The sequence below is a fragment of the Lathamus discolor genome, chromosome 1, assembly GCF_037157495.1.
Source record: "Lathamus discolor isolate bLatDis1 chromosome 1, bLatDis1.hap1, whole genome shotgun sequence".
Lineage (NCBI taxonomy): Eukaryota > Metazoa > Chordata > Aves > Psittaciformes > Psittacidae > Lathamus > Lathamus discolor.
The window spans coordinates 114,394,899-114,420,683 of record NC_088884.1 but is presented as its reverse complement, the minus strand read 5'-3'; positions in this window follow the sequence as shown (position 1 = coordinate 114,420,683).

Here is a 25,785-nt window from a genome sequence, read left to right as displayed (position 1 = left end):
GTATAAAAATTAGTGGTTAAATTAATCTGGTTTAAACAGGGACCAGTGGATATAAAAATACGATATGCTGTATCTTCTAAGAGGCTGTTACAAAAGATAAGTTTGAAGGTAAAGTTTAGCCCAGGGTTTACAGAGGGTCACCTGCTTAAGCACTGACCCTGAAAGCCACATCTTAGATGTTATGAGTTTTGTGGCTGAGCTTTGCATTAGGAGGATTTCATACATGGAACATTTAAATCCATGGAAATGTCACTGAATTTATTGCAGAATTTCATCTTGTTCAGCCAATAATATAGTCACTGGCTTGTTCGAATTCTTCATGCTGTAGTACACGTTAGGTAGCCAAGAAGACACATTGTTTGCTGGCTAATATGCAGACTTAGAAGTAAGGAGGTCTGCATTCAATTTTTAATCCTGACAAGAATTATTGGTAAATCCAAGATCTAATAACTTATACAAAAATGCCTCTGTGGTGTACATGCTCAAAGAAGCAGAGATCTAGGATGTTTCCCAGAAACACTTCTGATCTGATTTATGTACTTACTTTAAATATTTGCTGTTCGGATGAAAATATGTGTTAGTGGTGTCCCTTCTCTGCAGTATTTCTTTAGCTTTTTAGCTCAAGCTGAGATGCTACTTGCACAGTCCTCTGGGCAGTGGATGCATCATAACTCCACAGCACACATCCACAAAGATGCATTCCACAGCATCTACAGCAGTGGGTGGTCTCCATTACCCACTGTATATCATATAGCTCTTTAGTCTCTGTCTGCATGCTATTTATTGAAGACAAAGTAGACTCTGTTAGGTCCTTCAACCTATTGTGATAAAGCTGGCTTTTGCTTGATGACAAAAATACAATTCACTTTTCTTCCCAAGATATCCAGTGATCCCATATATTTAGGTTAAGGGCTAAAACATTCACCAAATCTTCAAAACTGAAAAACATCTCTAAGTGTATGGTTGGATTTTTAGCTGTATCTCTGCCGTTAGAAAACTCTGAAAGTTATTCCATCTTTGAGCTTCAGTAGCCTATCTAAGAGGAGGGGATTATAATGTTAGCATCAGATAGAACTAGTATGATTCGTATTTCTACAACAGCTCCTGCTACTATCAGGATTATTAGTATCAGTATTATGATACTGTTCACAGAATCAAGACTTTTTGTGTCACAATTTATACCAGTGTTTGACCTAAGCTATGAACTAAGTTACAGGTGGGCATCATAGAAAGATGAGGTTTATGTTGCTGAGAGTAAGACAGTACAAACTATATTCAGGAGGTCCTGAGTGCTGTAATGAGAGTGGTATCCAAGCTGCTTACTCACTTTTTGTTTAAATAGGCATCATAAAAGGCACTAGTCACAAGGAGAAATTTAAAGGAGGACAATACATTGTCTTCGCTTATGTTTATGAGGAACTTGTTCCATGCATAAACAGTGGCATGAAAAGGCAGGCTGGAAAACATGATATAAAGCACTATTTTCTGGCTTAATTGGCATGGTGAATATCCATTTACTTTCAAGTGCAAGGTATTGAAATATTCTCAAAGTAAAGGCCGAGAGAACACTTGAGGAGAAAAATGCTTTTTCTTCACAAATGTAACATGAATTAGTTTGAACTGCATTATTAGAAGCAGTAGGTCCGGTCAGATACTCTTTGTAAACTGGAGACTGATGATTTAAAGTACACAGTGGAAATTATGATTCTATGATTCGCCTTCAGAAGCAATTATCAATCTTAAACATTAAGTCAAGAAGTCAAAACTGTATTTAGGGACCTCTGCTCTGTGTAGAGTGATTGGCACGGTTTATAATGATGTTGAATGACAGAACTAATATTTATTTTATTCTGTACTGACTGAATAGTATTTCCTTTTCATATTCAGATGCTGGGTTTCTTTGCTCCTAATGCAGTCTCCTAATGCAGTAGTGAACATAAAATCAATAGCCCCTGTCTCAAAGCAGTGTAGATCTTCTCTCCTTTACTTCACTCTCCAGAATGAAGTATCCACAAATTATTTTATAAGCATGTCATAAGATTTGTGCCCCTTGCACAGCCATCAAATAACTTGGTGACTAAGGACAACCATTCAAATCTCGTGTGCTGCCTCTTTCACTGTTCTTGCTCAGAGAGCCTTGAAGGCTACTGAGTATTTCAGAAATGTTTTGTTATCCACAGGTATAGGGTGCTTGATAAAAGTAAAGTAGCAATAATATCATATTTGAAGTCATTATAAGGGCCGTATTATCTACAGTGCTTCACAGCTTCAGAGAAGCAATATGATGCCGGAGGTGAGGGCAAGCTCTCCTTTTGCCAGTGTATGCTGTTCCCCCAGAGCTTCTAGGTGACACTGCCCAGCACAAGTGTGGGCAGAGGAAAGGAGGTCCAAACCCCATTATTCTCACTAGTCCCTCTACCAGCCACTTTCTCTCTGCCCCAAGGAGCATTTCCCATACGCACTTACAGAGTAATGTAATTATTCCAAAGTAAGAACCAACAGAAACTTATATTTCTCTTTCTTTCGTACTGGTCCAATTGTGGGAATCAAGTTGGGGGTTTAAGATCTTAGTCTCTTCCGTATAAGTTAGCAGAAGCTTTAAAATTGACTTTGCTGTAAAAAGGCCCCAAACAATCCAGCTCTACTTGTACCTTATTGAGCCTGCAACTATGAGCTTATGACTGAAATCAACTGAAAAAACCCACCCATGTGCTGGATTTCAATAGGATTTGAATCAAAAGGTAAAACCCAAAAAGACAAAAGCCAATAGTCTTCAAATCAACTGACAGTTTGGTTTTGGATTTTTTTTTTTTAAGTATCATAATAAATAAAACACATTGTAGAAATGCATTTTGTAATAATTTTAAAGGCCTTCATGATGATAATACACATCTTGGCAGAGGGCAAGAGAATTCTGACTTCATGAAGTCAGTTCTCTAGAGCTCTGTGGTGTCAAACATTTGATTTACAGCTTATGATATATAGGGCTTAAGTAAGCCTATTGGGACCCTCTATAGTGGAGAATAAGCTGTTTTATAAATCTATACGATGTACAAGTCTACTGTAATGCAAATCAAAACAATATTGACGCAAAGTACATTGATTGTCCCTGAGCCACTACCAGCTTTAATAATAGAATTGCTGCAGATGCATGATTGAAGTGGCTTTGTTTAAAGCCTCTGTTTTATTTACAACACAGGTGAAAACTGCTCTGCAGTAATAAGCTTTCCTTTCTTTACAGTTTATATGTGTTTGTTGATGTTGGTTACCCCCAGGTTCCTGATTTTGAAAGCGACTTTGGCTTGATTCATTGAGCAATTTATGCACCATTTACATGCAGTTCCCCAAGTGTTATTTGAAGTAATTGAGTACATATTTTTATGATCTATAAAGCAGTCCTTTAAATTTGTACACAAGAGGAAACTCTTTATGATGAACCTAAGAGTAACCATCCAAGTATGAATAGCATCAAAAAATCAGAGCCAAAATTTTCCCACAGCAAGTGCTTAAAACTTCATACTTATTCTTTCTTTATTGCTGTTACTTACTGTGCATATGATACTTCTCATGTGTAACATTCCAAGTGTTTTATGAGCAGAAGTGGCTATTATTTTCCCTTTCCACCTACCCCTTTTTCACATATAGAGAAAACACAAGTAGAGGAGTTTTGTCAAAGTGGTGTAGAATATCTTTTATTCTCATGGAGACGAGAATAAAACTGCAAGAAAGCAGCACTGATCTGCAACACCATTTTTTCCTGTTAAATCACAGGAAAGAAATAATAAACCTCTAAAACCTTTAGGAAACTCTTGCACCTTAGTTAACACATGTTAACTAAGAAAAAAGAATTTCTGAAACTTAGAAGATTTATAATTAGAACCCTACTGCTTATCACGCAGTAAGTGAAAAGCACAATAACCATACTGCAGTCCAGTGCCAGATTAGCATTTCATGTTTGAAGTGTATGACAGGTTTATTACCAAATTGCATATTCAAGAAATTACTCAAGACCAAAAAAATTACTCAAGTGCATCATGGAGAGGATAATACTTTTGAATCATGACTTAACTCCCTTATGTTAATTTGCCAAGCCACATTTTCTTGATTATTAAAAGTATATGCAAAGTACATAACTAATGTGAAATATCAACATGTACATTTGTGCATTTATCTGTGTCAGATGAGCATGGGGGATAACTAGAATGAACAATATTTCTCTGTCCTGTGGCATTTGGGTTCATGTGTACATGCAAGTGCGTATCCAGTGCTTGTGATTAGGCTTACAGATACATACCACAAAAGCTCCCTCAGCAAGAAATATATCCGCTGAGTGGTGGAGATAAAATGGTATCTTCCTATTCATTTTTTATCTAGTATTTGAACACTGAGATCTTCATTCAGGAACGAATAGATTAGGAATGTCTCAGATGTTCTTAAACCCACTGAGCTTGATAAACTTGGTGATGAAAACTCAGAAATCTCAAAGATAACTATTTTTGCAGTTAGAAAGGGGTGGGTGAGATGATGGACAACTAGAATAGAGCAGATACACCATTAAGAAAAAAAGAAAGAAAAAGGCAAAAAAGCAAGTATGTGTAGTTGCCTAGACTATAAGAGGGAGAAGTTTAACACCCTACATGTTCTTTGCAAGGATGAATAACACCATAATCATTCCAGTTACACCGTGGGATGCTGACAGACCTTGTGTCCAAGGACAAGCAACAGATACAAAATTTTAAATTCACTAGGGATTTTGTCTCCCATAACACTACTGTAAGCAATTTAAGAATCCTAACCTGTTTTAGTCTGCTATAGGGTTCTGTGTAAATCTAACTGGAAAACTGTTCCCAGACAGCCGGTGTCAATATTGCACCATCAAAATGCAGTGAAGTGGGGTCTCTTCAGATTCCTGTGCTTTTCAATATTTTTATTAATGGCATGACTAATGAAATAAAGTATGTTTCCAACAGATGCAGTTGACACCATCCCAGGAAACCTGACAAAATATTTTAAGAGATTTACTCCCAAAATGATCTTTACAGATGGGAGACATGATCTAAAAACAGGTTATTTCAGCAAATGCATGATATTACATTTAGGTAGAAATAACCATCTGAACAGAGTGGAATGATAAAGATAAAAATGTTGTAGTTATGTTCTTATAGCAATATTTGATTGTAGATTAAGTATGAATTTTCAATGTTACCATTATAAATATGTTAAACAGCATACAGTGATGAGTATAAAAGAATATATCCTGCAAAGCATGTGAATTACTAACTCTGATCGAATCTGGTGTAACACATGCAGTTCTCCTTCAGTCAACACATTATAGCCTCATACTTCAGGTCTGTGTTTGCATGACAAGAAAGAATAGAGGGGTTTGCTTTTTTGATGTGTTTCAGTATGTCGAGGCTTACCTTCTCTCACAGACACACACATAACTAGATTATTTTTTTCTTATTTATAACACTATCATGGCACGAAACTGCTTTATTTATGGAAATGCCTCATTTACTTACTTTAGTTTAAAAAAAAATAAATTAACCAAGTTGCTAACCAGTAAGAGTAATTAGTTCAGACAAGGGTGAACTTTGGGAAGTATTTTAAAAGCCTGCTGTAAAGTTGTTGGGAAGGTCTGGATTATAAACCTCCCACTTGCAATGCTGCATACAGATTCTCCTTCCTTATCTGGAGAAGTTGTCTTTTGTAATTTACTGGTCACAGATCAAGCTGTAAAGCTCAGATGGATGACCTGAAATAATCAGAAGGAGCAGTATTCAAGTAGCACAGTTTCTAACGAACAGCATTTGTGGGAGGACAAGGCTGGTAAACTCCATTTCTTGTTAAAAAGTACTGATGTATTCAGTATTGTGATTAAATAGCATCATATTTGGTGAACATTTTATTTAGATAGAACAAGAACAGACTGGATCACTTTGCTTTACCTCATTTTAAAAAATTACTTTAATTTCAAATGTCTAGTTTAATTTTGGCTTTCTCTGTTTGGTTTAATTTGATGCTGGGAAGTTTTGTTTTTCAGGTATGTTTATTCTTTGGTATAGCCATGTTATTTTCCACTTGGCTTAGTTTAGTCAGTTGCCAGCTGTATTTTAGCTTCTCAGGGTTTGATTGCTGATACAGTGCCTGTTCATATAGTGCCTGTGTATTTACTCTGATCCAGGAGCAGAAAGTATATTTCATCTTTCATGGAAGAAACAGATCTTCTGTACCCATCTCCCAGCAGAGGAGCCTTCCATGCAGCCACACATGCTGTATGGCCCGTGCCATTGTTTTTTAAGAGATAGCTATCAGGCCTTGAATTTAATTCAGCACTGCGAGGCTTTGTTCCCCAACATCCAGACGGATTGGAAAACACAGTTTATATAAAAAACAAACAAATAAACCAACCACCACCACCCACCACCCCCACCACCCCCAAAAAACACCTAACCAAAAACCCAAACCAGAACAAAAAAAACACATGAATAGCTCCATTTTAAACATTTGTTCTACTTCAGGTGCCAACATCTCTGTCTCTAAATTAAAATCTGAGAGTTGAATTAGTCGTATTAGGAGATCACAGCAGATGATTGCTCTCAAGAGTGTATAGGCCATTTTAGAAGGAGAAAAAAAGAGAAAAAAAAAAGCAGGTTTCCTTCTTCTGCAAAGCTTATTCAGACAGAAAAACATCCCAGAGTGGAGATGACATTGGGTCCTATGAAACACAAAACAATAATGAAGAAAACATGCTGTAGAAAAGGTTAGTTCATGAGAGATGCAAGCAGGCAGTAGAAAGTTAAACTTTCCATTATCGCTACTTTCCATGATTTTATTAGCTTAGTTCAAAAAACTTTGCTTTGCAAACTTCATCATTTTCAGATCAGGGAAAAATAAGAGTCATAAAAGCCCACGGTCGTACATGTATTTGTTGGATGTGTTAAGAAGTACACATTGCCATGAGCAGTTTCTCTGTGTAGGAGGCTTCACCTTCTACAGAGCTACTCCCTACTCAACTTCACATGGCATAGCTACTCCCAGCCAACAGATAAATAGCTGTACCTCTTTCACTAAAATGCAGTAGTCAGTATTCTGCTGCGCAAGGAGCTGCAAGCACCCTGAGGTTGCATGCAATTGCTGGTGTGTGAGGGCAGTGACTAGACAACCAATGGTGTGCAGATTATGAGAGAAGGATCAATAGCAGAAGACTTAAATGCAGCACTGATGGTGGCAATAGCGCATGGCTCTTTACTATTAAGTGATAGTAAACATTACAGCTTCAGTAAATCCTCAGCAAACTTGATTTTATCCTCCTGCATTTTGATGAAGTCACAGAACAGCCTCTTTGCTAAACAAAGAACCAAGACATAAACAGACCTCAGCTAGGAACAGAGTGACGTTACTAAGGCATCCTTTATGCAAATCATACTATCTGCTATCTACACAATCCCTGAAATATCTGGCAGCAGGCATGATGGCATACATAAACCTCAGAGGTAGGAATACCAGGCTTTTATCAGAAAAGAAATAATTCTGTTGACCTCAAGCTGAACTCATTCCCTGTGCTGGTTCAAGACAGCATCTGTACTTAAAGGCAGCTCCAGGTAAAAATACCATGTGTGCGGTCAAGACAGATAGCAATAAGTGATTTTCCCTTTCAGACTGGAGGGAGGACTGTCAGCTTGGGCTCTGATCCCTTGAGAAGCAGCAGCCTGCTGCCATTGCTGCTGTGAAGTGCAACAGATAATAGCATTTTCTAGAGAAACATGCTAGTTTCTACTGATTCCCATCCTCCTGCAGTTAAAGAAGGGTATTTAGCCAGTCCTGCATTGGCTGGTGCTCATAGATCTCTCTTGCTTTCTGCTCTGTATGTATTTGGAGGTTCTCTTCAGTGAAGCTACGGCCATTGTCTCCAACAGGTGCAGATAATACTGTTCATCAGAGACTGAGAAGAAACTTTCTTTTATCATAGAATCACAAAATGGTTTGGGTTAGAAGAGACCTTAAAGATATCCAGTTCCAACCCCCTGCCATGGGCAGGGACACCTTCCACTAGACCAGGTTGCTCAAGCCCCTATCCAGACGGGCCTTGAACACTGCCAGGGATGGGGCAGCCACAGCTTCTCAGGGCAACCTCAGGACCCTCATAGTGAAGATTTTCTTTTTATCCTCATATTTAATCTAAATCTGTCCTCTTTCAGCTTAAAGCCATTCTGCATTGTTCTATCACTAAATGCCCTTGCAGAAAATCCCTCTCCAGAGTTCTTTTAGGCCCACTTTAGTTTCTGGAAGGCTGCTATAAGGTCTCCCCTGAGCCTTCTCTTCTCCAGGCTTAACAACACCCACTCTCTCAGCCTGCCTTCGTAGGAGAATAGTTGTTGACTTCATAAGAAATGCATCCTGTATGACATCCCTTCTGTCAGGAAGAGGTCAAGGATGTGGGTGGAAGGTGAAGGGATTTTCATTCATTAAATTCTTCATATGACATGGAAAGAGTTGGAAGAAGTTGAATGAAAAGGACATACCATCTAGGCTTTGCTTTAATATTTCACTTCCAGTGCTGGAAAGAGTTAAAAGGTTGGGACACTTCTCCTTTTCTTTTTCAGAATTGTGTCTCAACTTTTCTTGCCAACCAAGGTACAATTTGAAAATTCTTGTTTTCTCTCTGAGCTTAGGCAAATATTTGGTACTAGAAACGAATGAGAGCCTTCCCTTTCATTCCTTTAGAATGACTAAAATTCTCCTTTATCCTCCAGTGGTAGGGCAAACTAGCTTTCTGAAGCGTTTCAAAACGTAAAAAGCGTGCCACAAATTCTCTGAAGGTTCAGATACTCGTCTCACTGCTTTCCTGTTGCTGGGTTACTTGCCTGACTAACACTAGCGTGGAAGCAAAATTAGTTATAAATCCAAAATATACTATTTAGGTTTCAAGAAATAGAGGTACATAAGAACATTAGTGACTGAAGAGAAGAAAATCAAACTCTTTGCTTTTATTGGCTAGTTTTCTGGGCCATTAGTGAGGGCAACTGGACAACTAAATTGCAGAGTGGAATTTAGAGGCAGCAGCAACCAGCAGAAGGAATGTGACTATCTCTTAGAAGTGGCAGTGACCATTTAGTACAGCAGGTATGACTTCTATGCTTGACCAAACTGCTAGCAAGTCATCAACCCACTGAGAGGAAAAGTGCTTTTATCATGGTTAAGGAAGTATATTTTCAGGTGAAGTTTTTCATGCGCTGGAGCTAATAATTCACATCAAAAGCTAAGTCAACAAATATTTTTGTAAGCAGATATTAATGAGGTCAATGCATGTGGCTCATTTCTGGCTTATGATTAAGAGTAGTGCCTTTTTCTTTATTTAAGTCCCCTTAAAGTTGATCTGATGATTTTCTGGCCATAGCACAGGTTTGATGTAGATTCCTTTGTTGCTAAGGGCTTAATGACTCCTAAGAGATACTGACTGGCATTTAGTGAGTCTTGAAAAGAATTTCCTTGGTGTCCTCTGAATCAGGGTTTCCAAGCACCTTAACTCAGTATGATATGTCTATGTAAAATAATCATGGCACTGCAAAAAGAGGCACATAATATTTGATGGCCTTTAGCAACAAACAAATAGCTTTATCTAACTGTGTGCATGCTCCAGATGGACTGTCTGAAAGTGCTTGAATTACAATGCTGTTGGAATTCAAGCATTGAGAATGAGTAGTGAAATTGTATGGTTTACAAGACATAGCTGGATTTATCATTTATATGATTAATTAGGAGTAGTCAGGACTTGAATGTAAGTATCCTTCTCATGCTATCTTAAAAAGATATTGCTTGATAGGATGCTTGTTTACGGCAGCTATCTTGGTCTTGATTAAAAAACTGATATCTGAACTAAGAGTAGGACATACATTGTGCTACATGCCACATACAAAAATAATAAGAAAGTTGTTTTCTTTCCTTATAGTTGAACTAATTTCATCTTTCCTGTCTTCTAGTTGTATGAAATAGTTTTATAGTTAAAAGGGAATTTGCATAATGCTTTTAAAAGTCTTAATAGCTATAATAATTTTAATCTACTATGGAGTGTTTATAATATATAGTGAGCTGAAGCATTTAATTGTGTAAAAAGGAATATTAAAGCACATCTTCTAATCAAGAGAGTAATGAAAATATTAAGTATGATGGTTTTTGTTATTTTTTCCTAATTCCATCTGGACATCCAATTTTATTATTTTTTTCAAGGCCTAAATGACCATGAAAAATGATGCTAAATCTTCACTGTCAGAGATATGCTCACATAAGCTCTATGCAGGTGCTTCATTTAGTGTCCTTTCTGGGACTGCACCAGTTGGCTGTGCTGAGATCTGATCCTGCCCCTTGTCAATCGGTTTATGTTTCCCCATTCACATTATTGAGGCGAGGTTCAGGGCTTCTGTTAGGATTGGCGGGTTTTATTTATTTAAATAAAAATACTGGAATATGAAGGACAAAAAAATATGAGTCATTATTTTCAGCATGCTATTTAGTCAAGGATCAATCTCATCAAGAGGTGCAGCAGATCTGACATAAAGAACCTGCAGCTGTCCCAGAACAAAACACACATTGCACATAATAACAGCCCCACACAGCTTTCCTCCCTCAAGTATCCAGGCAAGATACCATAGCATACAATCAATGCAAATCTCCTAGCAGAGTGTAATGTAGCTATTTTTCAAGGATTTGATGCAATTCATCTTTTCAAACAGGCGATTTTTTTTCCTAATGATTTGAATTGGGAAAGTCGTTTCTTTGGTAACTCTATAGAATTTTATGATAACTTTGTCAGGAAAGTCCTTTTTTCAATCTCACCATCTTTGCAAGATTAAGTAAAACCTTATAACTGTACAACTAAGCCAACAAGATGGCAAGGAAAAGCAAAAACATTTCTACCTTGCACAAGTGACACCATGCTTGTGCTGAGTAAGCTTAGGAAAATTCTGCTATACTGGTTTTAATTTAACTAATAGAAATTGAGAATAGAATTTCCATTTTATGAGGAATTCTATCATGTAAAATATATATTCTAGGTTGGAACAGTACATTTATATTTGGAGTTTCACAGAAACTGAAAAGTTGGAGATCTTTTTTTAAGTCAAATTTTTCATTTAAGTGTGATTATTTCTATAATTTTTCCTTAATATTTTCACCTTAATATTATTTTTCTTAATATTTTCACATTGAGAGATAAAATGTGTATCATATCCAAAAATTATCAGAAAAATATGAACTGTGTGAAATCTGATTTTGATGAAACAAAAATTTTCATGAAATATTTCATTTTTTAATAGAAGAATGTGAAAGTAACCTCAATTTTTTTGACATGAAGGGAAGCGCTCTTAAATTTAAATGAACAGTTTATCTTAACTCTTTCAAACAACTTTTAATCTTGTTTCTTATTGTGCTGATTAATTTTCTTCATATTTTAGTAGAAATCGATGTGTATTGTTGCAGCGCTCTATTAATCCATTGTATAAATTCAGAATCTACATTTCTACAACTTTTTCTATGGCTCTGTTCATAAGGAAAAATAAATGCATACATATGGGTTTGGGTGGGGTTTTTTTACGCTGTATGCTCTTTCATATGAAAATAACATTATCTATGTTCTGGAGCTAAAATTTGTGAGGTTTCACCTGGGAAATAATATATGTAATTAGCAGCTGATGGTCTTGTCTTTTATCACTGAAGGCAAGACAGGAATATTTTTGGAGACAATGATGATGTGCTTTATAGCATTTGGTATCAGTAAGTCCCTTAAGGGCTGAACATGAATGCAAATAAATTAGGAGCTTCATTACATATTTACAATTTATGAGTTAGTCCAGTTTCACCTACCAGAAGGAATTCCATAAGGAAAGTAATTCTCTGTTAGATCCCTGACACTTGCTTTGGAACTGTAGGAGCATGAAAAAAATGCAGAGTTCTTGTTTGGTCCAAAAACTCAAGATTTTTACTCTTTATGAATGTCAAGACTGAATATCATTCAGAGTTTATTTTCTCCCCTTCTCTTGCCATTCTCACTATATATTTTTGGAAAGTAGAGTTGATGGGTTCCTGAATACATGCATGCTATGGAACTAGAAAGCTGCTTATTGTAGCATCCCTTTATCTCATTTATCTGCTAAAATTAAATCTGCTTACATACTTAGCAGTATACTGCAGCTTATAGCTCAGTGTGATTTTTTTTTTTTACACTCTTATCTTCTGTAATGTTTCAGATGCTTTGCCCAGGGGTGTAAAAAGGATGTTTCTCCATGCCTTCACAGTATAAACAATCTTGCATATGCTTTACAGTGGCATTGATGCAAGTGAACACATTCAGTGATGCTCTTCTCTCCATATGGCATTCAGTTCCCTGCTTGGATGTTGCTGCCTTGTCTTTGTAGACAGAATCAGCTGAGCTTGCAAATCTTTTCATCATTTTATATTGCACCGATGTCATTGTTCACACAAAGAAAGTGACGTGTTGGGACACAAAGAAGCTAGGTTAAAAGTGAGGATTCCCAAAGTCAAACTGAGTGTGCTTATGTGAAGGAAATTAAAACAGCAGCAACCCCTGCTGGGAGTGGCTTTGTAAAATCAGGTCTCACAACCTGGCTGCTTGGGATTTGGATATTTTATTGGAGTTACGGTCGAGAAGTTTTGGAGACATCTCTGATGATTTTCCGCCTCCACTTTCAACTGTTTGAGACTATTTATTTATTTATTTATTTACAGGAGCTGTTTTCCTGTGTGCCCATCTGTTTGGCCTTTGAAATACTTATACCAAGAAGCTGTAACCTGTAAGTAGTCAACCTGTAACAAGCTGTTGTCTCTGAGTTCTCCAACTGATACAAACCTACTTGTTTCCTCTCCCTTATCTACTTTTTAAGAGAAAATACATGCTTGTAGAAATCTCAGCCTGACAGTATTCATGCTTACTTTTACATTCAACTGTCAGGTATTCCCAAGGACTTTAATAATACTTCTGCTTTGAAAATAGTCATATCTAGATGGAAAGATGTTTTCAGGTTTTAAGACCTTCTCAGATTGTTTCTTTGAATATGGGTAACTCAGAAGTAGCTTGTATTTATTTCTTCAGCCTGCAGCAAGAATAAAAGTGCGTTTAGATTTACTTAAGACAAAACATAGTTTGAAGCGTTTGAAAACTGCATGCTGAAAATACTCAATTTCTGGCTTTTCACTGAATCCAACAGCGTGCCAGTGCATGGTGCTCCAGATACATGCAAATATATGTGCACCTGTCTGCAGTGGAGCTCTTCACATCGATAGAAATGTTGCTGTTTACTTCAGTGATTGCCCATTGAAATAATGATAGTACATTTATATTTAGATAGTAGCATCTATTTCAAATGATCCTGAATAACTTTATTATCGTAAGACTTTCTGTCAGTCATGAGTAATCCCTAGGGATTTCAGCGCATCATGTTGTTTGGATTTTTATCACAGGAATGGTGACATAGAGATTTGGGGAATGCTCTTTTGAGTCATTTTGCAATCTTCATAACTATAAATGGACAAATCTTTGCCAACTGTTGAATTTAAACAAGTTTTTTTAGTAACATGAAACAACTTCCAACCAAAATGGATGACAAGTGAAAAATGGGCTAGACCATGGCACTGCAAAGTTCTGCAAAGGCTGATTGGTGGTTGGTTATCAGTGGCATGTCTCAGGGTCTCCTACTGTGGCCAGGAGTGTTACATGTCTTTATTAACAACCTAGATAACAGGATGGAGTATCCCAGCAGATTTTCAGGTGATACCGGTTTGTGGGAGGTCTGCACAATGGAAAGCAGGGCTGCTATTCAGAAGTACCTAAACAAGGTGAAAAAGAGGGCTTGCAGAAAACTCACTGAATACAGAGGCAAGTGCTAAGTCCTATAGACGGGATGAGGAACCCCAGCGACAGACCAGATGGAGGGCCAAACAGCTGCAGCTTGGCAGACAAAAGCATGAGGGTCCTTGTGGAAAGGAAACTGAAGGGGAATCATCAGTGTACCCTTGGAACACAAAAGGCCAATGGCAATCTGGGCTGTACCTGGAGAATATCCTTCCCCTCTGCTCAGAACTGCATCCCTTGCTGGGCTCACCAGTACGACATAAACAGGGATATACTGCAACAAGGCTTGTGTTGAAACACTGCAATAGTGGGAGATTGTAGCTTGAGCTGTATAAGGAGAGACTACTAGTTGGGGTTGTTCAACCTTGAGAAGATGAAAAGGCATCTTATTTCTGTCTCCAGCTACATAAATGCATCATGTGGAGGAGCGGGAGCCAGGCTTTTCTCAAAGGAAATCAGTGGAAGGATCAGGGGCAATGGGCAATGTTTCAAGTTGTTGCAGTGACTTCCCTGAAGGAATTATACACACATACACTTTAGATCTATAAATGCCTTCCAAAAGTTCTGTTTTGAAGGATTTTAGGACTGTATATAGCTAAGGAAACTAGTGTGTTCTTATCAAATAAAATTGAAACCGCAATAATATCATGTGCATAAATACGTATGGCAAACAAGTTTTTAAATTATTTTACATATTTACATCTAAAATGTGTAATTTTATTTAAATATCTTAAATGCAGTTATTCTGCATTTATAAATTACTGTGTTCTTTTTGTATATTGAATGTTCTTCTATTTTAGTTTAAACCTTGCTAATCGAAATCATTTGCACTGTCAAGTAACCATTTCTAAATGTTTTTCTAGAATGTAAGAGATGAATTTTTTATCAAACCCAGTTCTAAGCTGATCTAGCTGTATTTGTTCATGTGCCAAATGAGTGAGAAGAAACTATAAAGTTATGTTTTTAAAGACAAATCAGGGTTTTTCCTACCTCGTGCAAATGGAAATCTTTGGTATGAGAGTGTGCACAAGCAAACCCTGGCATTACAGCTCTTATTTAATGGCAGCAATTACTAAAGAGCTTTCCAGAGTGTTGCTTTCTTAATGCTGGGGAAAAAAACCAAACATCCTTTCAGCTCCAGCTAATATATTTTTAGTCTCATTTGCTTTTTAAAAGTATTCAAATGTTAGAAGTTGCAATAAATACTTTTAAAGCCATTAGTAGCTGTGGTCATATTAGCAGTATAGCTAGAGGGCAGTTACTGTACCTGATAGATGTTCACCCTAACTCACAAGTATCACTAAAGAGGACAGTGCATGTGGAAGCAATGCTAGCTCCCTTCTCCATTGCCTCTACAGGGCTCTGGACAAAGGTGACAGCTTCCACAGTGTTGATGGGCATTTGGATATGTTGTATTGATGGAGAAGGAAACCCAGAAACACAGGCTGCATTTTTATTTTGGAGATGCTCTGCCCTTTCACAGCCAGGACTCCTGGCTCTGTGCCATACCTAACAGAGTCCATCCTGTCTCTGAGAGTAAGGGCTGTAGAAACTAAGGTTGGGATAAATAAGGCATGTTCATCTTCCATATCCTAAATGTGCCTCTTCCATGATGGGCAGAAGAGCACAGGGTGCCTAAGTTAATAAAGTGGTGATAAAATCTTACAGTGAATTTCATGTAAGAAGATTACTGGGTGATTTGTGGTATTCTGCTTCAAACACTTTACAGAGGAAAATGCCATTTCAGTTTTACTTCAAAGACCAGTTTCCTTTCAATGCTTTAACTCAACACTTTTTGCCCTTTTGTATTAAATTGCAGCAGTGCTTTTTCAGGCTACTTTTTCCCCATTTTAGTGCTTCTTTTGGAAATGGCAATATTTCTAGAGAAAATAAATGTTTTATTACTGCACCAACTTCCACACCCCAAGGAATAGTGCACAACTACATTTTTCGTAGAATAAAATAATGATTTCTTAGAGACTTATTAACAGAAATGAATGAAAACTGAAAAATATATAAATAAACAGTTGAAAAATGTAAAAAATAGTGGTTTAGTGGCTCCCTTAGCCACTTCTAGCTTTTAGAAAACAACAGCTTACCATTGCCATTAGCTCTGCAGAAGAAGCAGAAATGTACTTGGTACTCAGTGGCAACATACTCTCCGCTAAGCTGTGCCTCTGAAAGAGTATTTAAATTCCCAGGGACCAAATTGACTCTTCAGGAGTGTAATGCTGTTGTAGCTAAGAAAACCCACTGTTGATTTACAGGGTTGGACCAGAATATGCCAGCTTAAATGATAAGTGAACCCCTGAGATCTCATAAACTGTGGGGATGGGGCTTGACCACTTCAGTAGATGGTAAGCCTTTATGAAGTAACTGTATACCAAAGAAAACGGTTCATGTAAGTGACACTTTTTGCCTTAGTACTAAATATATGCCTCAATATGTGTTAAAAAGGAACTATATCACTCATTTTGTAGCAGGCCTCATCACTAGTGCTTAGTGAAGCCCTCCCATGTACTTTTGTCTCTCTCTATAGAGCTCTTTGGGCATTTTGTCATGGCTGAATACTAATACTTTGCTATTCAGTATTTCTGTACTCCCTTCCAAAAGTGTATGACATGATCCATATATCTAGGTCTTATGTGTGGTGAGGGCTAATTAAATAAAACTTTTATTGGTCATTATAATCCATAATAAAGAACTGCCATATACAACCATCGTTAAGACAGAGTATGTAGTCAAGTCAGAGATCTTCAATTATGACTGACAGTTTCTCTGCTATAGAGGGGTGGAGATTAATGCAGTCTTTGAAGTTGGATACCTAAGTAACTGCAGTATTGAACTGAGATCTAAATTTGCTATATTTTCCTTGTGTGAGATTGTCACATTCCATTAAGTGCCATGAATGCTCAGAGAAAAATAGCAGTGTCTTTTATACTGCACAGGATCCCAGTGTACTGAGAGATAATTTCGGGAATGCTAATTCTGAGAAGAAACACAACATAAAAGCCAGACCACCTGCTGGGGAAAGTTGCTGAGCATTCAGAGGACCTTCTACTGCTTTCAAAGTTACCATGCAGGCACCTTTTACTTTGCTATTAGAGGAATCTCTTTGTAGACTCCTTCAACTTGTCATTGTGGTAAAACCACGTTGGGTTGGTGAGGGTTTGTTTTTTTCCATTCTGAGAGTGTGTGAATGTGTGTGCCTGATGGAATAAATTTGGTATGCCAGTTCTGGGGTGCCTATTCATTACTGTCCTCCTGCTGTTCACATTTTATTAATGAAGCAACCCATCACCCCCCTACCAGCAGACACTTAATTCCTTCCCAGAATCCATCTGCTTTCCATGGTCCTTTGAAACCCGCTTTTTATGGAATCAGCTTTAAAAAAGGCTTATTTCCATGGGTCAATTAAATATCAAATATTGTTATTTCACAGCTACAGTGCCTTTAGAGTGTCTCTTAGCTGTGATTAATTCTAAGATGATTTCTGGGGAGGGGATTGGATGATCAAGATCCTGTTTTAAAAGAAATGTATTCTTAGGGCAGATCATGATCATAAAAGTGGAAAATGAACTGAAAATGAGAAAATGAAGAGCATGATCCTATTGCTGTCCTTTACTTAGGCCCTGCTTAGACAAGTAATCACACTGGTTGCTTACCATGGGATGCATCAGATTTTAAATGCAGTTTTTAATTCTGATGATACATATTTCAAGGGTAATCAGAGAATGCACATACATATCTATGATGCTTATGTTTATTACAAGCTTAATAAAGAATCAGTATAAGCATACAATTACTTTAGGAGCAACAGAGAGTAGGTGTATTTACAATAACGGTTTGAAAATATCCACCATGCTTTCAAGAACTAAGTTATGGTTATAGTCAGTTTATCTTCTGTTGGCATGAAATGTCCGCTGTAAAAATATATAGTTGAAAAACTCTTTATATTTCCAAATGGAATGAAAGTTTTTGACAAGTTAATTTTTTTTATATCCTCCATATTATGAATATATAAAATATATTTTTAAATATATATATATAAAGGTATATATTTATACACCTTTATTAATTTATAAGAGGTGTAATTTGTATGACCTCTCTAGTTTTGAAGGTCACTTTTATGCTTCAGGTTAGTGTCATTGCTGAGGTAATAATAACACTTTAATGTATAGTGGGGCACCACTGAAGAGCTGGTGGCAGGAGGTTTAACAGAATGGATGTTGTGAGGCCTAAGAACCAGTGGGGTTTGACTTTCATTTGTGCTGAGTGCCTAACTTTATCCTCCAGCTCAACATCTGCTGCTGAAGTTGCGGGAATATGTAAAAAGATTTGGAGTTCATCTTTATTATGTAAATTATTCATTTGACCACTGACATTTGGTTTATCCCTCTCATGTTTGCATTGTCTGGGTTTTTTTTACATTGAAGCAACCTGATCCGTGGTATTTTAGATGGTGGATAATAAATTGTGAATGGTCTCTAAACTGAAATGAGGTAACCCATAACTAAAGAGGGAAAAATTGCTTTATTTAGTAACCGTTGCATATGTGTAACTAATACTTTGATAGAGACTGCTTCATCCTCCTATAAAATCTGAGACTTGTGGCCTTTGAGGCCTATGAAACACTTATGCAGCACAGATGTAACTTGCAATTCTTAATATAGGGTGAAGATGTTTGAGTGATGGAGAATGCACAATTATGTTTCATAATATTGCCAATGGATTAGATAAAATTCTCTTCTCTGGACTAGGTTGTGTATTGTACTTAGACAAGACAGTGATCATGGTCGTGATAAGAATTATTCTGCATTTTGTTCCCATAGCCTCTCTTGTCACCTGCTTCACAAACCAAAGTGGTTCTCTGCCATTTTCAGCAAGGAGGTGCAGTTTGGAAATGCTAAGCCTGAAAAATCAAACATGATTTTTCTTCTTGAGATAATTCTGTCAGATAGGGTGAATGTTTATCAATTGGATAAAAGGGAAAAATAGTAGTTGTTTCTGTATGTATTGAAAGAAACTGTACGTGGGCTAACAATTTTATGCATTTAATTTACACTATATTTGCACACATAGACAACAATATGCTTTATATAAGAATAAGAGACAAAGCGCTTCATTTTTAGCATCAGGTATCATAGGTGCATAGCGAAAACGTATTGTGGTTTTCAGCCATTTAGTGGAAATACATAAACACAAGTGGGTTTTGCTAGTATTTGACTAGGCATACTTTCTGTTAACATGTATAATTCTGTAAAGGTATTGCTAGAATGCTAGGAAGGAGAATGTGTTAATTCCATGTTGAGTTGTGTAAGCAATGTTGGAAAGAAACCATATCCAGGCCTGATCTAAGCTACTCTTATGTTTGTCTAAGCCAGTAAGTTTAAAAGGTTTTGAGAACGGAGTATAAGCCATGACTTCTGGTGCAAATATTTACATTCTGTTATGACACTCTATAAACCCAGGTTTTTGTAAGTAGCACCAAGGTGTACTCCTTGTCTGTACACTGCTGCTCTATGGAAAGCTACAGCTTTGAGGAGAGTATTCAGTTGAAAGTGAAGATTCAGGATCTTGGTCTTCAAGTATAACCAACATCTCAAGGTAAGGTGGAGGATTTGCCCCTATGGGAAAAAAGTAATTTCATCTCCATAAACATTTACAAACAAATCTTGAATATAGATAGGGAAATAATGACTGGTCTTAAACAAAGGAAAGACCGGACTTCAAAACAGAGAGAGGTGTTTTGATATATGCCCAGTGTCTAACATAAACACATTTCACTGTACTTCAAGTAGACCTTGATTTTTATGCACTGGAATGTCTAATGAAGGAATACCATGCTGCACAGTATCATAATATAAATTTGGATTGGCTATATCCAGGATCTAATGACCATACAAGCTAGAACTCTAGATATTTTTTTTTCTCCTACTATTATTTTTCATTCAATACATCTCTAAAAATGTGCTGCTTCTTAAAACAGCCTAGTCTGGGTAAAACTTCAATGCCCAGCTGCAATGTCTGTCCATAGTTCCTTTAAAAAAAAAAACAAGTATGTTTATCAGATAAAAATTATACAGGAATTTCTAGTTGCCAATGTTTTATGCTGGACTGATAGAAAAAGAAGAAATCTGAACATTTTTCATTGCCTGAAAAAAGATTTTGAAGATTGAGTTACCTCATTTTAATGTCACGTTTTAATTTAATAAGGGAAATATTTCTTTTTCATAATAGGAGAGAGTATACTGGAATATAAAATAGTAAACATCATGTTATAATCAATGCCTGAATGTGAATGTTCCAACATAAGTCATGTAAATAACAATCTCAAAATGATATGTTTGTTGTATTGCAATTAGCATATAGCATAGTCCCCTGAGAAAGTGAGACCACCATATTCCTTTAAACATTTTTTATATTAATAGACTGCATTTTTTGACCAGTTGCATTGATTTGGTTTAGTATTGAAATACAGAACCATTTTAGTACCTAAATACTCATTCATCATCCAGTGGGGACTGGATGAATCTGAAAGAAGATAGAAGTGAGGTAGCTGTGATAACTGTGGCCTTACTGTCAGTCTTCGGCTGTTGCTATGTTATTGTCTTTTGGGATGATGCTGTTTTCCTCCAGTTTCTCTTCTTTCTTCTGAGAAGTCCCTTCTGTATACTTACAGGAAGGAACATGATAGTCATACTACAAGTATTTTACAGATGGCTATCAGGCAGATAGTAATCTGTGTGACGAGTTCGCTATTGCATCTGGATAGGCTGAACATTTATTTCTGTTTGTGTTGTTAAAATATAAAAATCACCTTTAAAAAAAATCAGATGTTTTTTGTTCCAATCACAGTAATGCTGTTTTCTTTGTAACAAAATGCTCTACAAAACCTGTAACTTCAAATGTAAACATGACTCCCAGTGCCCCCTGCCATGTACACAAGCAAACCACCTAATCATCAACCTGAAATTGCATCTTAACCATAGCAACTCGAGCACTTCCCTTCTGAAATGCTTCATTAATGAAAATACCAGGAGAATTCTTTGCATCTAGAAAATTACAGTGATTTAGAAATATTTAGTATTTCATTTGCAATCTTCTAACCTGTAGGGAGTCATTTACTTTGGTCATTCAGCTTCTTTTATTTTTGCTTTTAATTCTTTCTGTTTCTTCATTTATTTTAAGTTTGCCTTTATAATCTCTAGGCAGAACTGATTCTAAACATTTTAAAAGGGAATATTCTAAATGTTTTGTGCTTCAGGGGATTTGGTCGTTTGTGGGGGGGGGTTATGTCTTCAGTTACATGAAATATAAATCTAAACATGGTACAACCATTTAAAACATAAAACAGCCAAAATGTTATTTTCCTGTTATTATATATTAGCCTTTCTTGCTAAAGAAAAGGATTAAACTCTAGATTCTTCTCTTTTGCCTTCCCATGAGCATGTGTTTAGTGGCACAGTTGAAAATTGGGACTTCATGCTCTGGACAATATGCCAAGAACACGGTTTTAGTAGTGTAAAGCGTTCAGCAGCAGTACCAATTTTATCATCTCCCACATCCTGTGATTTGTTCTTACCCCTTCCATCAGCAACATAGCATTTAAAAAAGAAAATGTAATCCAGTGTCCCCTCTCCTTCCAAATCTCCCTAATAATAACACAACAGTTCAGCTTAGCTACTGGACAGTCAGTTATTGCAGATTGCAGAAGGAGCACCTCCCATATGAAGATAGCTGAGAAAGTTGGGGCTGTTCAGCATGGAGAAGGCTGCGTGGAGACCTCATAGCAGCCTTCCAGTATCTGAAGGGGGCCTATAGGAATGCTGAGGAGGTACTCTTCATTAGGGACTGTAGTGATAGGACAAGGGGTAATGGGTTAAAACTTAAACAGGGGAAGTTTAGATTGGATATAAGGAAGAAGTTCTTTACTGTGAGGGTGGTGAGGCACTGGAATCGGTTGCCCAGGGAGGTTGTGAGTGCTCCATCCCTGGCATTGTTCAAGGCAAGGTTAGACAGAGCCTTTGGTGGCATGGTTTAGTGTGAGGTGTCCCTGCCCATGGCAAGGGGGCTGGAACTAGAGGATCTTAAGATCTTTTCCAACCCTAACTATTCTATAATTCTATGATTCAGCTGTATTCTAAAGAAGACTGTATCATTAAATCATAGAATCAGTACAGTTGGAAAAGACCTTTAATATCACTAAGTCCAACCTTCATCACAGGACTGCCAACTAAACCATGTCACTGTGGGCCTCATCTACATGTTTTTTGAACACTTCTAGGGACGGTGATTCCACCACTCCCCTGGGCACCCTGTTCCAATGTCTGAGCACCCTTCTGGTGAAGAAATTTTTCCTAATATCTGGTCTAAACCTGCCCTGGCCCAGCTTGAGGCCATTACGTCTTGTACTATCACTTGTTACTTGGGAGAAGACACTAGCTACCTCCTCACTCCATTTTCCTTTCAGGTAGTTGTAGAGAGCAATAAGCTTCCTTCTCTCCAGAATAAACAATCCCAGCCTCAAACCCCCCAGAATATATGGTAGATAATGCAATCAATTGGAGTACATGAGTTGTAGTTTAAACATTTTTAGGAGTGCTTTTTGTTGAGAAAAGACATGGACAGCTAGTTCCACTGAATGCTATGCAGAGGAACTGCTGATATTAAACGCCGTCAGTCAACTCTCTGTTGAACTGTCCCATCTGGATGAAAAGGGGTCAAGGGAAAGCCTGTTTAGTGAGTGCCTGGCAGTGCAGAGCCTGTTGCTGACTGTAATGTGACCACCTTATGCTCATCTCAGTGGTGTGTGCTTTCCTAAACGAGTGGGGAATAAAGCTATGAAGATGATGAAATTGCTTTGGAGCTTTCTTATGAGAGATGAAATTGATAGCAGCTAAAACGTGAAAAGGGTCTAATCAGAATGGAATGATGTATCAGGGGAAAATACAAGAAGAAAGCAAATACATGTGAAAAAAATAAATGAAAGTTACATTTTCAATGGCTAAGGAGAAGTGAGATGATACTTAGGCAATCTTTCCATGAATTTTTCATCACATCCTGAGAAAGAAAGCAGTGCCACAGCTGTTCGGGTTTGAAACTAAGAATCTGTTGATAGCTGTGCTGCCACGGATGATGCATGAATTGGATGGAGGCACTGTGCTTGGTTAATACTCCCTTTTTATCATTCTTTAATCCTATTCTATTTACTGTAAAGAATGAAGAAATGAAACCAAAATGACAAAAGCCAAACCATCGTAACCTCAGAGGTTCTGAAAACTATTTTCCTGTGCACCTCATTCTTAGAAAGACTGCCTTCAATATAGACACCCTATTTTTTAACAGCAACTGCAGGTCATGTGCTGCTTTTCCCTTATCCCCAGTTAAATTTCTTTTGACTCTTACTAAATACCAACCTCAGGACCCTTATTTCTTCAGTTCCGAACTAGGAACTTCAACTATTAGACCTTTCGAAAAGGAAAACACAACAACCATAATTTCCTTTTGGCCTTTTTTTATCTGTCTTCTCTTGCAGCTCATGCTCCTCATGACTCTGGAAACAGCCCCATGCTCGCAAAAGACAATAAAGCCACAATGAAATTGCACAGGCCTTTTTCTTTCCAGTGTAAAAAACTGCATATTACACTTGGGTTACACAAGCACCTGCATATGACCGGAGAAGCCAGCAGATTGTAAAATGTACAAAAACAGGTGAAAATCTTTCCCAGGACAGTGGCAGCGCAGAGGCTTTTATGCAGCTGAGGAAGCAAGCTCCAAGCTGCTCTTGGAACAAAATCTGGTTTGATGTCAGAACTTTGGTTGCATTCGAATACATGGCTTATTCATGAAGCATTCACCAAAGCTAAAATAAGTATCTCAGCACATCTTTGCAGAACCTGGAAATTATGTAGAGCTGTATAATAATAGAAAGTAAAAGATTAGTCCACTTTAATGCTATCCACAATAAAATACTCAATATGCTTTCCAAACTAAACCATTTTCTGTAGCCAGGAGGGTTCTCTCTTTTTAACATATAGTTTTATCATGTAAAATTTAAAAGATTTAATATAAAAAAGATTTAAAAAGCATTATACAAGTATTAATGATTCCCCTGAATTAAACTTATTCCTAGTTACAGGGAATTATGATATATAATGCTTGATAATTTCTGAGAGAGGGCATAATTTTAACTTCAGCTGTGTCATTTTATTCTGTGAAGCTGCTTATTAGTAGTAGCAGTGGAGCCTTGCAAGCTTTATGCATTATAACAACCAAAAAATACGAGCTGCTGTCCAGGCTCATAATAGTGCCTGACGTATCAACGTGTAGGTTGTAAGGCTGTGAAAACCGTACCCATCAACTCAATGGGAAAAACACAGATGCAACAGCTCAAAACACTGATTCATTATCTCCCCAATCTGTAACTAATTTGCACTGCATAAAAATCATTTAAGTTAAATATGAGACTTGCAGCTCATTTCAGTTTAAGTGTGTGAGCAGAAACCTTGATTTTAATAAACTGAAAAATTTTACGGTAAATTTCAGTTTGTCTTTTTACCTGCATTCACCCCCACACATTTGAAAGTAATTCTGATGAGGAGCATAGAGTTTTGCTGGTGCAGATTTGGGGTAAATGTTGCATTGGCTTTCAGATTCACCCAAGGGTGATACATGTCACTTCTCTGTCCAGCGTGACATTGAATGTATTTTTGCATGCCAAGTTGCATCAGGGTGCCACTGAGAGCCCCTGGTGTGCCGTGGTATAAAATCTGTGACCCAGATTCTCCCAGCTTTACATGTAGCACAGTTCAGAGCTAAAGGGGTGAAAAGACAGACTTATGCTGCTGGAACCTGCTCTTCTTAAGCCAGGTCTTCAGCAAAAATGTTGGGAGCTCACTTTTGCTTGGACACAGGGGTTAGGAATTGCCAGAACATCAGAAACTACTGCCTAGTCCTTTTTGCAAGTGACCAAGGCCACTTTCCCAACTGTGTACCTGTGGGAACTTGTACTGTGCTACAGGATGTTCTTTTGGGAAATGCCTTTCAGGATGGCTGCACTGGCTTTGAGGCTCTGTGTCTCTGTGGGGACACAGAGTATAAGGTGTTGCTTCTAAACGCCAGTAAAAAATGGGCTTGTGGCATTGCCCTTCCTTAGTGGAGTACCAGGATACAAGGAATGTGTTGCAGCAAAGTGGCTACATTCTTTCCAATAAGCCAGAAGTGTTTTGAGACAAGGACATTTTTTGCATCTAATTCCTCAACAAATAGTTTCTACAAGTTGACCCAAATTGAAGCCTAAGGGTAGAGACTCATCCCTCTTGATGATACCGACAGGAATGCTGTACCTGTGCATCATCATTGCTTTCAGGGAAAAACATGAGAAACCCAGAGAGGCCAGAGTAGACTCTGGAACACCCTTGGCAGGAAGGATTGATGTCCTATGTGTTGTAGGTATTTGTCGTCGTTACTGAAGTCCTGATTCAGGAAGGTAGGGAAGCCTTTTCATAACTTTCAGTGCAAGAGAATACCTAATTTTGCAGTGAATGACCTCAGCTAGACTACCTCTCTGAAGTACTGGAGAGCATCTGCTACTTCTTTGTTATTCCCAGAAGGAACAATCTATAACACCTGAAGTGATGTTTCTGTTTAAAGTGCCTGGCAGTCCAGCAAAGTCAGCTGTACTTTAACCTTCAGATTTGCATGCAGTTTGTGTGACTCCTCTGCAGTAAATTTTTAATATACGTAACAGAGAAAGCTTTGGTGTTGGTTTTGGTAAGGAAGGCAACAGGCTTGGCCAACACAGCCAAGGTGGTGTTATTGTAGGAAGGGCTTATGAGAGCGTATCAGTGTTAAAAGTGCATTATAGTTAAACCTTCTGGGTCGTGCTGTGGGATGATGAGCTTCAGGATTCTCGT